Source organism: Oncorhynchus kisutch, linkage group LG3, assembly GCF_002021735.2.
Source record: "Oncorhynchus kisutch isolate 150728-3 linkage group LG3, Okis_V2, whole genome shotgun sequence".
NCBI classification, from domain to species: Eukaryota; Metazoa; Chordata; class Actinopteri; order Salmoniformes; family Salmonidae; genus Oncorhynchus; species Oncorhynchus kisutch.
Genome location: NC_034176.2, coordinates 36,133,926 through 36,150,165, shown reverse-complemented (window position 1 = coordinate 36,150,165; position 16,240 = coordinate 36,133,926).

The window sequence follows — 16,240 nt, the reverse complement described above, 5'->3', positions numbered from 1 at the left end:
AATAATCTCTACAGTCATAATGAGTGAATGTGCCGTGCTCACGTTGCAACGGTGCTGCTTGAGCTGAAGTTCAGGGTGGAAGTTGACAAGAGCCCATGTGCTTTTGTTACTCCTACAGAGCTTTCGTACAGAGCTGAGGGGACAAACACAAGCGTGTCTTACTGTAACTGCTAAACAAAGCCATTTCCATCTCCAACAACCCCGCCCTGTATTCACAGTTGACAGTCGAGTTCTGGGCCAGTGGCGCTTCGCTGAGGAAATGACAGGGAAGACGTTTGGGTACACATCCGTCTACCCTCTTTCAAAATGCCATGGTCGAAAACTAGGCAAACAAGATTTCCACTAAAAGGAAATCTGGGAGGAGGAGGGAGGAGCACAGAACTTGTGGATTCGTGAGAGTATACTGATATGAAGAGGAGTTTAAACCTTGCTGGAGTGGAACCTTGGTAAATAGTACCAGAATATAGGCATACATAAGTACAGCGAATACTCTCAACTGCCAACAAGCACTATCCCACTTCTGACACCAGTGTAAGGAACTGAGGGAGTAGCATGAGGTCCCTTGTGGGCCACAAATGTACATCTCCCGACCCAAAGACGCCCTAACCACAATCGCAATAAGGATATCCCAGTTGGGAGAGATTGTAAGGTGAATATGACTGTACTGTGGTAGTGAAAGGTATATTACTGTACTGTAGTATATGTGGCAGTGAAAGGTATAATACTGTAATGTAGTGTATGTGGTAGTGAAAGGGGAAGAGGGGATAGAGTCATCATGGCAGTGGGATGACCCAGAGTTCATTGCGAGACCCCTACTGCTCACCCTTTCATCATGCAGCACAGTTGTTGGTTTAGCTCAGACCCCTCACAGCAGGCGTTGGCAGAGAGGAGAGACTCTCCGAGTGCGTAGCAAAAGAGGATTTTGTTATAGGAAAGAGAGAGAGGTCTGCCTGTGCAGCACTGAGCATCAAAATATACCCTGCTGCCAACCATTCCAGCTCATGCATTACTCCAAACTCTCTCTCCACCTGCAGAGCAACTGTAACTGCCAAGACCAGAAAGAACAAAGTGTTCTGTATCAAATATCCAAAAAGGTAATGTTGAGAGGAACATATACCACAATGAATCCAGCTCTCAATAAGTCATCGTCTCAAACGAACAGATATACCAAAACAGACCAGCGTATGGTACGCTCAATTAAGTAAACGACATCAATTGAGTTACATCAAAATCCATATTAAATGTAATTACAGCATTTATCTTTTAGCAGTATCAATAGACCTACACAGATAACACAGACGTAAGCCAACAATGTAATTATATGCTTGAAATCAAGATAAATGCAGCGGCCTCTCCATGGGTGGTCTATTGATGGCAGCTTGAAGCTGAGGCCCTACAGGCAATTAGCATGAGTAGCAGACTGAACATCTCTGCTGTACACATTACTCACAGCTGGCCTCAAGACGTCTCTCAAGCTTCATTCTTAGTTAGGCGCTTCTCAAAAAAGCTAAACAGTGCGAGGAGATCTCTGTGCTGGTGAGCCCTGCTGTGGATTACACTGTTACATTACACCTGGGATCAAATAACATGTGTTTTCCTTTTGAGCGTGTTTGATTGAGCCTTCCAGGAGGGTCTAGATGGGTGGGGTTTACGCCTCTGAGACTATTTCATTGGTTCCAGGCAAGCTCAATCAAGTGCAGTTAAGATATTTGGAAGAAAACAAGTAGTATTTGAACCCAGATCTGAGTACATATCCACCTGCTCTTAGCAAATGATTTTGAACGGCGAGCCAGAACGGAAGCATTACTCCCACAGTAGCTACTGTGTTTGTTTGAAGAGTTGTTGCTTAATCAGTAAACTAGGGTTCATTTCTTGCTGTCTTATCCTCCTCGTTCCATATTCAACACTAAGCTGCATTAAAATAGGATTTATTATTATTATTATTTATTAGGATACATTAATGGGAAATTAGCACATTTATGCCAAATGGAGATCAATTTAGATGTTGTTCGTGATCAGTGTTGTCACGTGTGCTCCTTCTCCGGCCTCTAGGTCACCAGACTGCTTGTTATGGCGTACAACTGTCACCATTGTTACGCTCACCTGCACGTCATCAGACTCACCTGGCCTCCATCACTTCCCTGATTACCTTCCCTATACAGTTGAAGTCGGAAGTTTACATACACCTTAGCCAAATACATTTAAACTCAGTTTTCAATATTTATGACATTTAATCCAAGTAAAACTTACCTGTCTTAGGTCAGTTAGGATCACCAATTTATTTTAAGAATGTGAAATGTCAGAATAATAGTAGAGAGAATGATTCATTTCAGCTTTTATTTCATCACATTCCCAGTGGGTCAGAAGTTTACATACACTCAATTAGTATTTGGTATAATTGCCTTTAAATTGTTTAACTTGGGTCAAATGATTCTGCCCACAAATGTTCTATAGGATTGAGGTCAGGGCTTTGTGATGGCCACTCCAATTCCTTGACTTTGTTGTCCTTAAGCCATTTTGCCACAACTTTGGAAGTATGCTTGGGGTCATTGTCCATTTAGAAGACCCATTTGCAACCAAGCTTTAACTTCCTGGCTGATGTCTTGAGATGTTGCTTCAATATATCCACATTACACATTCACATTTCCTTCCTCATGATGTGATCTATTTTGTTAAATACACCAGTCCCTCCTGCAGCAAAGCACCCCCACAACATGATGCTGCCACCCCCGTGCATCACGGTTGGGATGGTGTTCTTCGGCTGTTCGGTGTTCTTCGGCTCCCCCTTTTTCCTCCAAACATAATGATGGTCATTATGGCCAAACAGTTCTATTTTTGTTTCATCAGACCAAAGGACATTTCTACAAAAAGTCAGAAAAGTACAATCCCAATCCGTAGTCTGGCTTTTTGATGCTGGTTTTGGAGCAGTAGCTTCTTCCTTGCTGAGCGGCCTTTCAGGTTACGTCGATATTGGACTAATTTTACTGTGGATATAGATACTTTTGTACCTGTTTCCTCCAGCATCTTCACAAGGTCCTTTGCTGTTGTTCTGGGATTGATTTGCACTTTTCGCACCAAAGAACGCGTCTCCTTCCTGAGCGACATGTTTATACTTGCATAGTATTGTTTGTACAGATGAATGTGGTACATTCAGGCATTTGGAAATTGCTCCCAAGGATGAACCAGACTTGTGGAGGTCTACAATTTTCTTCTGAGGTCTTGGCTGAGATCTTTTGATTTTCCCATGATGTCAAGCAAAGAGGCACTGAGTTTGAAGGTAGGCCTTGAAATACATCCACAGGTACACCTCCAATTGACTCAAGTGTTGTCAATTAGAATATCAGAAGCTTCTAAAGCCATGACATCATTTTCTGGAACAGGCACAGTCAACTTGGTGTATGTAAACTTCTGACCCACTGGAATTGTGATGTCATGTGACAGAAGACTGAATCCAAACAGTAGGCTGTTGATTTTATGTACATTTGACATTTACTGTAGATCTTCACAGCATTTGTCAATAAAAATGTTACATTTACATTACATTTTAGTCATATAGCAGATGTTCTTATCCAGAGCAACTTACAAGTTAGTTCATTCATCTTCAAAATGAAATCTGAAGATACTCTAGATACATTCAGTAGAATAATCCAAATATGAATTGACACGTTGGAATCGGGTACAAGACAAGATAAGAGAAAATAATTACACGGGTGAGTGAGAGGTTTAACTGGTGTCTAACTGGCCGCAGTTTTATGACTCAAGGAAAGAGCCTTCAACTGTAAGGTTATTTTATTTTTAGCTCTTCTGGCTTTGCCATTGAGGAACTGAAGCAAGGACACTTGTAGTTTTTTGTTTGGAACAACCCTGCGTCCCCACCCTCACACAATTACTGTTGCTGACGCAATGTAAAACCACTCCATTATAAATCACAATCTGGGTCAGGTGGGCATCATTTGAAAGCGTATTCTATTGCCAACATGGTTAGCTAAGTTATGAAATACGATCTTACAGTGTTAGGTTTTCACAATACACATAGACGGTAATTTTGGTGCTGCATAGAATGGAGTCATGAGTGTATTCAAGTGCGTGTTCCACAGAATAATTTTCTTCACAATAAGACAAACAGGCTCATTCTGTTCAGGCCAACCCAGGGTATATTGCATGTTATTCTTGTACCTGTGGATCAAACATATCGATCATAAATGTTGATACTGTAAATGATACGAGTTTTAAAATATGGAAATGTGAAGCGCACATTTGGACTCGTGTGTGGTTTGCTTGTACGGCATCAAGCAGGCGACAGGTTCCAGTTTGTTACATACTCAGAAGGGACATGAAGGGGCTCACTGGATAGGCTACCTCATTAGACAGAGTTGGCGGGCCATGCTAATAGTAAGTCCATGCTCATTGGAGGGCCACCGTCAGCTCTGGGACATACTGATGATTGGGAGTCACAGAGGATTGTGCACGGTCAGGTGTAGCAGTCAGTCATACACAGCTCGCACCGAGCCAGTTGGCAAGCCGCCCTGAAAGCTCACAGAAAGCCACAGGAGATACCTGCAATTTGTCATCGCTATAAAATAACATTCACAGTCCAAAAGTTTTTGTTCTTAGGGGGATGATATTTAACGCCATATCGATGTCTTTACAAAGCTTTTTATTATCAGGCCTTTTTTCCCCTCATATTTTTTACACCAGTTGGCAAGACACTAACATTTTAAGGAGACGTGTAATCTATCTTGACTACATTACTTTCATACCGCTTGCATAGAGGGGGGAAAAGGGCCAGAGAGAGCGAGAGAGAAAGAGGATAAATGACTTGCTGTTACACTTTCTCCCAGTGTCGTTTACTTTACAGCCTCGCCAAGCGGCAAACAAATTGGCTTTGCCGTTATCACTCAGACAGGTGTCTGAATGGTGAGGAAGGCCAATCGTGCGTTGAAGTGTCTGCCAGAAGACATCCCACTATATCTTGTAATTGCTTCAGATGTGGAAGTGTATTCAATACCTCCGTCATATCTTTGGGTGGTTTAGAATAAGACACACTACTACACCACCTCAATGAAAACAAGGTCCTCCTGCCTGGGTTCATAAGTCATCTACAGTTACAGTGCCAGTCGACATGACATAACCAGTCTATCCTGAGAAGCTGGTATGATACGCTCTAACAATTCTCTAAACTCTTCCAAAACTCTGGTACTATTGTTTATGTCTCTCCACTATCGCCTCATAAGCCGCGGGTACGTGTTGGACTGTTGGGAGTGTAAAGAACTGCTGCGAAGTGAACAACTAAGCTCTTGTTGTGTGTCAGAATGCATTCAGGTATGACACATTCACAGCCAGAATTCCGGCTGGATTTCAACCCTCGTCTGTGCACAAGTGACACATCTCTGAGTTTACTCAGCTAATCATCAGATTTAGAGTCATCTGTCTATTTCGCACATCACAAGTGCTCTGCTGCCTTAAACATTCCCCAGTTAGTACAACATTTGAAAGAACAGAGCCACGCAGATCATCTCAATGGAAACCATTTTAGTGCTGGGCAAACAAATGTCTCACGCTCGTCAACACATGCAGCGACTAGTCAGAACCTTTGTTCTGGCCCATTGAGAATGTTAACAATAAGAAACATATTTAACTTAAATTCACAGCACAGAACCACACACTAGGGATTCTCTCAAGGTAAAGAGTGTGATATATCGGAATGACTGATCCAATTTCTGGTCTGATCTTGGCTGGATTGAAAGGATATCAAATGGTTTATAGACATGGCAGATTCATTTTAACACCTGTTTCAATATACATTACACTATATAAATGTCATTCTTTTTCGTACACCTTGTCTAACCTCATCTGTATCATTGTGTGAAATATAATCCACGGTGAACATTAAACAACGCATACTATATATTATAATATAGTTCGCTGAGTTGAATTCGCTACATCATGTCATTGCGGTTGAGTCCTTGGGACTTCAGCCTTGCCAGGATAACATCATTGTTGCAGGGTTCTGATTAGCAGGGCCCTCTATAGAGCTGACTGACTGACTGACTGGTTGACTGGCTGTCTTGACTTGGGGTTTCCCTGGTCCCATCTGCAGCTGGAATAGAGACAGGGGAGGAGAGGGGGGGGGGGGGGTGAAGAAGATGGGGCAAGAGAGATGGAGAGAGGGAGAGAGACAAATGGAGCCAAAAGCAACAAAACCAGAGCCAGCTATTTGCTTTGCTGTTACCAAGGGAGCCTTAATAAACACATCTAGGCCCGTGATGTCGCCTCCGGGGTGGCTGGATTGACCTTGAGTATCACTGAGAATGACTTGGTGTCAGCTACGGTCAGGGAGAGCGGTCTGATCTCATCACCAGGTCTGGCATGGTTTGGAGGTTCCTGTGAAAATAGGCCTGAAGTTTTCAATTCAAAAAGCAGCACACATCAAGCCTAGATAATAAAGGTACAGTAATAATCGCTGCTTCTAACAATCACCTGTCCTTCCTGAACAGATGTGTGTCCACAAGAAGATAAATCATAATCCCATAGTAAATGCAGTAGAGTCAATCAACAAAGGAAAAATCTGCCCTTCCTTGCTGATGATATTAAGTTATTTTGTGATAGTAGTTCAGCGAACTTTATTTTCCAGGCAGATAATCAGAGGAAACAATTACAGGACTATTTCATTTCAAAGTTTTCAAACAAACACTTCCTTGATTCATTGTTTCTCACACTGCAGCCATTTTGCTCTCTAACTACAGTACTCATATGACACCATACATAAAGTGACAGGTATCAATTTGACCAACATCGTTTGAACCCACTGGAATGAAAATCATGGCCTGGATCTAGACATGTGCACATTCAATGTGTTTACCAAGGAATACATGCAAAACCTTTCATTCTGTTAAATTTCATTTTACATTTAATGTGGATGCATTATATCACCCCCCACCTCACCTGTTTTTCCTACAGCCACCACCACAGCTGTCCAAGTTACTGCTGGGGGTCAAAGTGGACATTCTAAGTCTACCACCTTACGCTGCTGAGACTGACACCTGTTGGCCCCTCTTCATAAAGGCAACAGACAATTCAATAAGGCAGGCTTAGAGCACCGGGTCTGATGGGCGCAGGAACCGCCTCAACACCTCCTCCCCTCCTCTACGTGTCCCCTTCTCTCCTCTCCTCCTTGCAGACAGGGCGGGAGTGCTCCTCCCAGCCACCAGACTCCCATAATCCTCTCTCAGGTACTGTGTGTTTGGACAGCTTGGAGGGCACGGGAGTCAGGACAAAGGGAGGCTCTAAAGAACCGATCCCACAGGGAGCAGCTAGTTTCGGGGTAGGCATACCCCACTGAAGGGCAAAACTTTTTAGTGCCCCTTCTCTTGGCAGTGGATAATTTATTTTGCAATGTCAAAGTTCATTTCTTGCAGTTCTACACATTTTGCCATGGGGTGAAGAGAAAGTGTTGCAGTTTTAAAGCACATTTTCTGCATTTCCTTACATTTTGCCATGATGCAAAGAAAATGTAGCAGTTTTAAATCTAATTTCCTGCAATTCTATACAGTTTGCCATGACTTATGCCATGCTCATATGATATGTGTATGAGAGTGACTAACAAAATCAATGTGGGCCCCCTGGGGGTCAGGGCCCCGTAGAACATGCCCTGCGTGCCTGGTCTGTAATTTGGTGATGATTAGGCCTACTACAAGGGTTAGACAGCTGGCTAGGCTAACTTACCTAGCAACAGAACAATAACTATAATGCACTACCAAATTTCAAAATGGCACCTTGTGTATTCTACTTTTCTAACTCTCAACAGTAGAGTTATAAAACACGGTGTGTAGTCACCTATAGGAAGAGGCGGTTCTGGGTATAGGGAGCACAGCACAAGCCCAGGAAACTGAAGGCACACAATGGATGCCTCTTCAGCATAAATAGACGGTGATCAAATGAATCTAGCAGCAGCAGCTCAAGTACATTGCAGTGCATGGCTGTGTCCCAAATGGCACCCTCTTCCCTATCTAGTGCACTACTTTTGACCAGGGTCCAATAGGGCTCTGGTCAAAAGTGGTGCACCATATAAGGAATAGGGTGCCATTTGGGATTCAGCTCATGTCTCTGCTGGGGCTTGTTGGTGAATGGAAACAGTTATGGGGCATTGGCAGTATATGTAACCTGTCAATCTGTCTCGACAGCATCGAGAAAGATGACGTGACTAACCTATATCCTGGCCTTGATTTCAGGATAAAAACAAGTGTAAACCATGGATGTGTCACGAGTTGAACATCCCATTGTCAATGGAAACATCTGCCTGGGTATTATGATAGTTTACAAGGGACTTAGAGCTCATGCCTGGTTACTTTGTAGCACTCTCTTTATTTTTAGACTGATGCGCATTCACCTGTCAAATTATAATTGGAAAATACAGATGTCTTCTTGACAACTTCACACTATAGACTTAGTGTAATATTGGAATAGCTGCCTGTGACACTGACAATGTGCGAGTCACTCTTCTGATCCTCTGTTTAACTCAACCAAATCCCCACCGCACAAAGACAGCAATGAATGAAAGCTTTAGTCTGGGACTGGGAGGTCTACCACCTATTGTGTGTATGTGTGTGAGATGTAACCTAAGATCTCTCTCCCTCCCCCCTCCTATACCTTGTAATTAAGTAGAATTGTTAATGGGCTTGAGAAGAATTTGCTTGTAACGTGATCCTGCAATTAGGGATTGTCTTTGCATTAATGTTGGGGGTTGGCTCCCGACTCCACTCCCAGAGTCGGAGGGGAAAGAAGGACGCCTTTGAGAAGTTACCAGGGCTGGTCAGGCACCTGAAAGACACAGTGCTCTGAAACACACCACAGTGTGGCTTTCCCTTTCCCTCCAGGAGAGCAGGGGATCGGCGTCAACGGACACCCGACCCCTCCCGACTAATCCTACCCAGCATCCTTTGGGGCCTCACAGGACACGTCCCCCCTTGACTGAAAACTGTTGGAACTGGGACTGACAAACTGAAGCCCGTTCAGTAGGGCCAACAGGACCACCAGTCTTAATGGCAACCAGTATTCCCTTAGCCTGGTCCCAGATGTGTTTTGACAAGACAGCACAAACAGATCTGTTACCAGGCTAGTATTCTCATAAAGAGGTTAGACTACACATGATTCATTCTTCCTCCTCCTTCTCCCAGGTGATGTGGTTGACATACCTGACACAGACACGCCCACAGTAGGTGGTATAACATCTCTGTGGGATTTCTCCAGGAAACCAGTTTTTAATTGACTCTTCCTTTTATTGAAATTCTGCATGTTTGAGCAAGCGTTGACAAGCGCTCTCTCTTTTCATTAACTGAGGGGAAAACAGGGAGGTGATTTTAGTACACAAAGAGAACATGCTGTAAAGTTACTTACTAAATGATCAAGCATAGATATCTCCCCCAGGCATGTCAGCAGCACAGCCTGGAAAAGAGACTTCATTAATTGTGTCAAGAGATTAATACTGCTTTTAATAATATTTGCATAAAAACCTTGGCAATCATCATAGTCCTGTTTATGTAGCACACTGACTTCAGATTTTGATTGGATGAAATAACTGACAATGGCTCATTTCGTAGTGAAAACCTGGAGGACTCGTAGGGTATTAGCAAACTATCCTCTAAACGCTGGATAAATGATGTGCTACAGGCGCGGCGTAAATCACTCTCTCTAAACCAGGAAGGCCTAACACACACACACGCATGAACCTACACACAGCGACAACGTGCAGGCTCACTAATGTCACTTCAAATGATCACTAATTTATTGTAAGGCCTAGTGCGGTTGACAGGCCGGGGTCGAGTGCTCAACATTGCAGCCAGGGAGAGAGGCCTACTCATGAATCACTGAGCACACACACACACACACACACACAGAACCAGGAGCATATATCAAACTCTCCCTGACCCACCACACACTGGGAGCAGAGCAGTGGACATTAGAGCCCCAATACATTCACTGATCAACGTCGAACCCCTCAAAACTCACACACTCCCCTCTCTCACATGAAATCTCACAGTAGGCTCAGTATGGAGTGAACTGCACACTTTAAACTCTCTTATTCCGTTTTTCTCTTAGTCCTGGTTTCGTAGCTCTGTACAGCAGCATTTAACCTCAAAGGCTTTCCTCCAATCACTAAGACCTTTATTGATGCTTGTTTATTTATTTTTTGCTCGTTTCGGTCAGTGTGCTTCAGAACACTTGTATGAGATCAATGAGGCCAGGTTGTATCATTATGAGTTCATATCTCACGGAGACCAGCGTGTTTACAGAGAGGCAAATGAAGTCCTAATGAAGTCATCACACTAAGGGGGGCGTCCCAAATGGCACCCTATTCCCTTTACAGTGCACTACTTTTGTGCATTATATAGGGAATAGTGTCCCATTTGGGGCACTGCATAAGGAATCATAGGACAGGCCCAGGGCCTGCATATGTGTTCCATGCCAAACTCCCAGTCAGAGACAAATGAAACAACCAGAACCTCACTAATGATACTTTTTGGGAAAGTAAATAGATGTATTCAACATCTATATTTCTTAATCACAACGGTTTCCTGTGGAATTCTCTGCTGACAAAACACTATAAAACCATAAATCAGCAACAGGGGAGAGAAGGAGAGAGAGACAGAGAGTTATTAGTAGTCATGGAAACATATTTTCCTGATTTCATCATCTTCAATGGGTTTTCACACTTTTAGTTAGTGTATCTGTGTATTCCTGAATATATATGTGTGTGTGTGTGTGTGTGTGTGTGTGTCTGAGACTTTCACTCTCCTAATCCCCTCACTATGTGGCACTGTCTACATGGTGGCTGCAAGGCGTGTTTATTGCCGTGTCAGCTGTGCCAGGGCAGGGAGGCACACACAGAGGATCTGCCCTCATAAAGACCACTAAACCCATGGAGATATGACTAAACCCACCTCACATCGCATGGGGCTGCTGGGAAACGGCTGCAGCTGCCCATGCCGCCAAGAAGATGAATCTACACTCTATACAAAAATATAAAACGCAACATACAACAATTTCAAAGGTTTTACTAGGTTACAGTTCATAAAAGGAAATCAGTCAATTTAAATAAATAAACTTGGCCCTAATCTATGGATTTCACATGACTGGGAATACAGATATGCATTTTTTGGTCACACATACCTTTCAAAAGAAAGTAGATGCGTGGATCAGAATACTAGTCAGTTGTGAAGCCATTGGACGTACTGCTAAATTCCTTAAAACGACATTGGAGGTGGCTTATGGTAGAGAAATGAACATTCAATTCTCTGACAACAGCTCTGTTGGACATTCATGCAGTCAGCATGCTAATTGCACGCTCCCTCAAAACTTGAGACATTTGTGGCATTGTGTTGTGTGACAAAATTGCACATTTTAGAGTGGCCTTTTAATTGTCCCCAGCACAAGGTGCACCTGTGTAATGATCATGCTGTTTAATCAGCTTCTTGATATGCCACATCTGTCAGGTGGATGGATTATCTTGGCAAAGGAGAAATGCTCACTAACAGAGATGTAAACATTTGTTCACTACATTTTAGAGAAATAAGCTTTTTTGTGCGTATGGAACATTTCTGGGATCTTTTATTTGAGCTTATGAAACATGGAAACAACACTTTACATGTTGCGTTTATATTTTTGTTCAATGTAGACGTGTGTGTCTGTGTATGTGTTTGGATGTTACACTTTCTTACCGGGCACATCCAAGCGTCCGCGCGCACAATCTTGCGCATGTTGATGTTGTCTATCCACACCAGACACGAGTTGCAGTTGGGATTAATTTATTGAATAACGTGTGTCAATTTATTTTGCAACGCTCGCGCACGCAATGCAGGCGGTGTGGTTAGCAAGTTAGTGTGTGTGCGGCGAGAGGGGGGCACACCTGTAGTTTGTATGTTCCCTCATTCCCCCTTGTCGTTACAAGGCAGAGTGGTCTTAATGAGTCTCTCATTCAAAACTTGTTCAAAGGGCCCCATCTGGATCCTCTCTCTCGCGTTCTCTCTCCATCTCTTTCCCCTTTCTCTCTCCTCTGTCATTCTCTCTTTTTGTCTCACTCTCTCCCATCGAGCAGAGGTCTTGACTTTCTCAGTCAAAGGGTAGGATAAAGCCAGGATTCGAGACAGGCCACACCAGTTTGTCTCTGTATTAAACATGCTCCTCAATCTGTCCCTGGCCCAGCATTCATGAGCTCATCCCTCCTTACTCCTTGACAACTGGCCCTGTCGCAGGTGAACACACACACCAACCCACAACACATACAGCCAGGTAAGATCAGTGTCTTATTGTGGCTTTCTGCCTCTTTTGTGTGAAAGGGCTGACGTTTATTAGCACAGATCTGACGGTATTGTTGCCTTGTCACGGGCATGTCTTAATAGAAGGCAGCTCATGTCAAACCCAAAGCCTGCCGCACTTGAAGCAGCACAGAGAACATGTCTTAACCCACATAGAGAGAGAGAGAGAGAGAGAGAGAGAGAGAGAGAGAGAGAGAGAGAGAGAGAGAGAGAGAGAGAGAGAGAGAGAGAGAGAGAGAGAGAGTGTGTGTCAAAAGGCTTTTGGGAGACAGGGTTTAGCTGCTATAGAGGACTTGCTGTGTTGGGTCTATCCGTGGGTGTGATTTCCTGGAGAGATAGTGCTTATTAGTGCCACATAGATCTTTGCTCTCCCACTGGGGGCCTCTTGTCATATTTCACAGCCACACTGGAGCTGCGGGCCAGGGCTGATGTACTGTACCCAGAGGTGCCTCTCAGCCTCCCACCGTAAAATTACTACAATCAGCAGCACACACAGACACATACCACCTCCCAGAGAGAGAGAGAGGAGGGGAGAGGGGGTAGTGAGAGAGAGAGAGAGAGAAAGGTAGAGAGATGGGGGGTTTGGTGAGAAAGAGAATAGGAGAGAGGGGAGGTAGTGAGAGAGAGAGAAAGGTAGAGAGAGGTAGAGAGATGGGGGGGTTTGGTGAGAAAGAGAATAGGAGAGAGGGGAGGTAGTGAGAGAGAGAGAAAGGTAGAGAGAGGGGGGTTAGGGAGAAAGAGAACAGGAAAGAGGGGGATTAGTGAGAAAGAGAACGGGAGAGAGAAGGGGGTAGTGAGAGAGAGAAAGGGAGAGAGAGGGGGGTTAGGGAGAAAGAGAACGGGAGAGAGGGGGGGGGTAGTGAGAGAGAGAAAGGGAGAGAGAGGGTGGTTAGGGAGAAAGAGAAGGGGAAAGAGGGGGATTAGTGAGAAAGAGAACGGGAGACAGAAGGGGTAGTGAGAGAGAGAAAGGGAGAGAGAGGGGGTTAGGGAGAAAGAGAACGGGAAAGAGGGGGATTAGTGAGAAAGAGAACGGGAGAGAGAAGGGGGTAGTGAGAGAGAGAAAGGGAGAGAGACGGGGGTGGAGAGAGTGAAAGAGAGGGGGGAGGTAGTGAGAGAGAGAAATGGAGAGAGATTGAGGGATAGTGAGGAGGGAGAAAATGAGAGAGGAGGGGTGGAGAGAGAGAGTGACAGAGAGATAAAGAGAGAGAGATAAATAGTTTCTGCTGCAGCCGGGTGGCTGGGCCTGTCAGTTTATAGGAGTGCATATTGGTCATAACCTTAATGATGGGTCCAGGATGCCCAAGCTATTTGTAACGGGGAGCGTTTACTGAGTGTGAGTGACAGAAAACCACTACACAATGTCTGGAATAAGCCTATAATCTGGAGTATCAAATTCAACATGGTTCTAAATGCCCAGGCAGCCTTCAATGGTCCTCTTTGTTGGGGCTGGAGGTAAAGACACTAATTTGCATGTCATGATAAATGTTGTTTACACTGGGTGTACAGCGACTGAAGTGGCAAGTAAGCGCAGAGGAAATGATAGATACACATTGAGCCGCTGTAAATGTTAGCCAGACTCGTATATGTACACTTACACACCCCATACATACACAGTCGGACAAATGCAGACACCCATACGCACACAAAGACATCGATGCAGACAAATATGCAGAGCAGCAGACACACATACATGCACGTACACACAGACACACACACGCACACACAGTATCCATTTTATTTTTCTCCTCATGATTAATAACCACTTGTTTTTCATTTCATTGTCCGTGGCCACCATTAATTATCCCAGCCTTTCATATCGTCAGCCCATTTTGCCACTCCGTCAGCGTTCGCCTTACACACAGTTTATTTTCCAACGTTAGATAAACGTAATAGTTATACAGAGACTCTCTAGTCCACTGAGTGGTTCTCTATGGGTCAGGCTGAGCTAGGTCTGACCTGTTCCACTCTCTCACTCTCTGCTGCATGAGAAATGATGCCTCCTCTAACCAGGCAGGCTGCAGGGAGTTACCCAGCCCTGGCTCACCCTGTCCCAGACCCATTTCAAGGAGCTCTGGGTGATTTTTCTTTCTCCTGAGGAGGAGGGCGGCGAGGGGGTTGAAGGGGGTGAGAAACGATTTAAGGCAGAAAACAGGCTGTGGGTCACTGGCATCGCACAGTGGCTCAGTCACTCAGCTCAGGGATGAAGGAGGGGTGGGTGGGGGGGCTGGGTCACCCTCTCCTACTCTTCCTGGACCATGGCCCCCCTGGGGTTGCCAGCTCAAACAAAGGCCCTCAATTCAAAGCGTGGCAGGGCAGTGTTTGTTTGTTTTATAGTGCCAGGTAATGTCATTTAGGAAGCATGCAGCGTTTACAATGCATACCATAGCAGGCCGTGGCCCCTGCATGCCACCATTTCCCAGAAGGCATTGTGGGGGGCTTTGATGTGCCCTAGCGGCTCTTCTCTGTCATGGTTGCCACTGAACCGTGGTGTGAATGAGACACTTACACAACGTGACGCCCCCGTCTCGATCCGTCACTCCGAAGCAGAGTCGTGTTAGAGCATCCCTGTGTGGTAGCAGGAATAATATTGGCCTTTCCTGTTTCCCACAGAGTGTAACTGTCTGGCTGAGATGGTGTGGGGGCCTGCCGGGCGCTTGCTTTCTCATGCTCTGCCAGCCGACCCGGCTACTGCGGAACTACCGATAAATCTGCTTCAGGGTAAACACACCAACCGACTGACCGTACAAACCAACGAGCCCCCCAAAAACCTTGCTCCGCTCAGGAGTCTGCCCCTTACATCAGTGGAGGCTCCTCAGAGGAGGAAAGGGAGGACCATCCCCCTCGGTGAAAAGTCATAATAATAAAAATTGTGAAACATAAAACTATACTAAATATATTCACATCACCAAATAATGTATTAAAACAGACTGTTTTGCAATGAATGTCTACAGTAGCCTCAACAGAACTAGGGTAGCACCGTGGTGTAGCCAGAGGACAGCTAGTTTCCGTCCTCCTTTGGGCACATTGACTTCAATACAAAACCTAGGAGGCTCATGGTTATCACCCCTTTCCATAGACTTACACAGTAATTATGAAAACTTCCGGAGGACGTCCTCAACCCCTTCAGAGCTCTTGCAGCATGAACTGACATGTTATCCACCCAATCAAAGGATCTGGTAATGAATCTTGTAGTGAAAGCATAAGCTACAGCTAGCTCACACTGCAGTGCAGTGCATAAAATGTGGTGAGTAGTTAAGTCAAAGAGAGAAAGACAATAGTTTAACAGTTTTAAATTAATAAAAAAATGCAGAAGCAAGAGAGAGAGTTAGCTATATTATAAAATGAGTAAAGTGATCATGCTGTTTGTATGTGACTGCAATGAAAGTGAACTATGTGTGATCAGGGGTGTATTCATTCCGCCGATTCAGTTGAAAAACATTTCTTAAACGGAAGCAAGCGTTACAAAACGGGGATAAACATACCTGAATTTGTCTAATAGAAACTCTCATTTGCAACTGCTGGACTACGGATTACATCACAGATCAGATAGATGCAGGCAAGAGTGTGCAAGGCGGTATTGAATGTGTCACTGTCACCTTGACCACTCACATTTTTCTCTCGACCTGTACATTGTAAACTTTAATTCATTGGCTTGACTGTAGCAACCTCATGATGGGTATAGGGAAAATTCAAGTACCATGTAGTAGCCTAAACCTATCTATGTTACATTGAGCTGGGTGAATGGAATATGAATGACAGTCATCCAACATGCTGTAATAAAAATAAGGCTATGCTTCTAAAATAAATAATAGTCCTCCCTCAACTTAAAACGGCACTGACCGCCACTGCCTTAGATCCACCTGTGGATGTGGAATGTGGAACAGTTTGTGGTTCATGGGTTAGCTGATAGGGGTAAAGGAGGGACA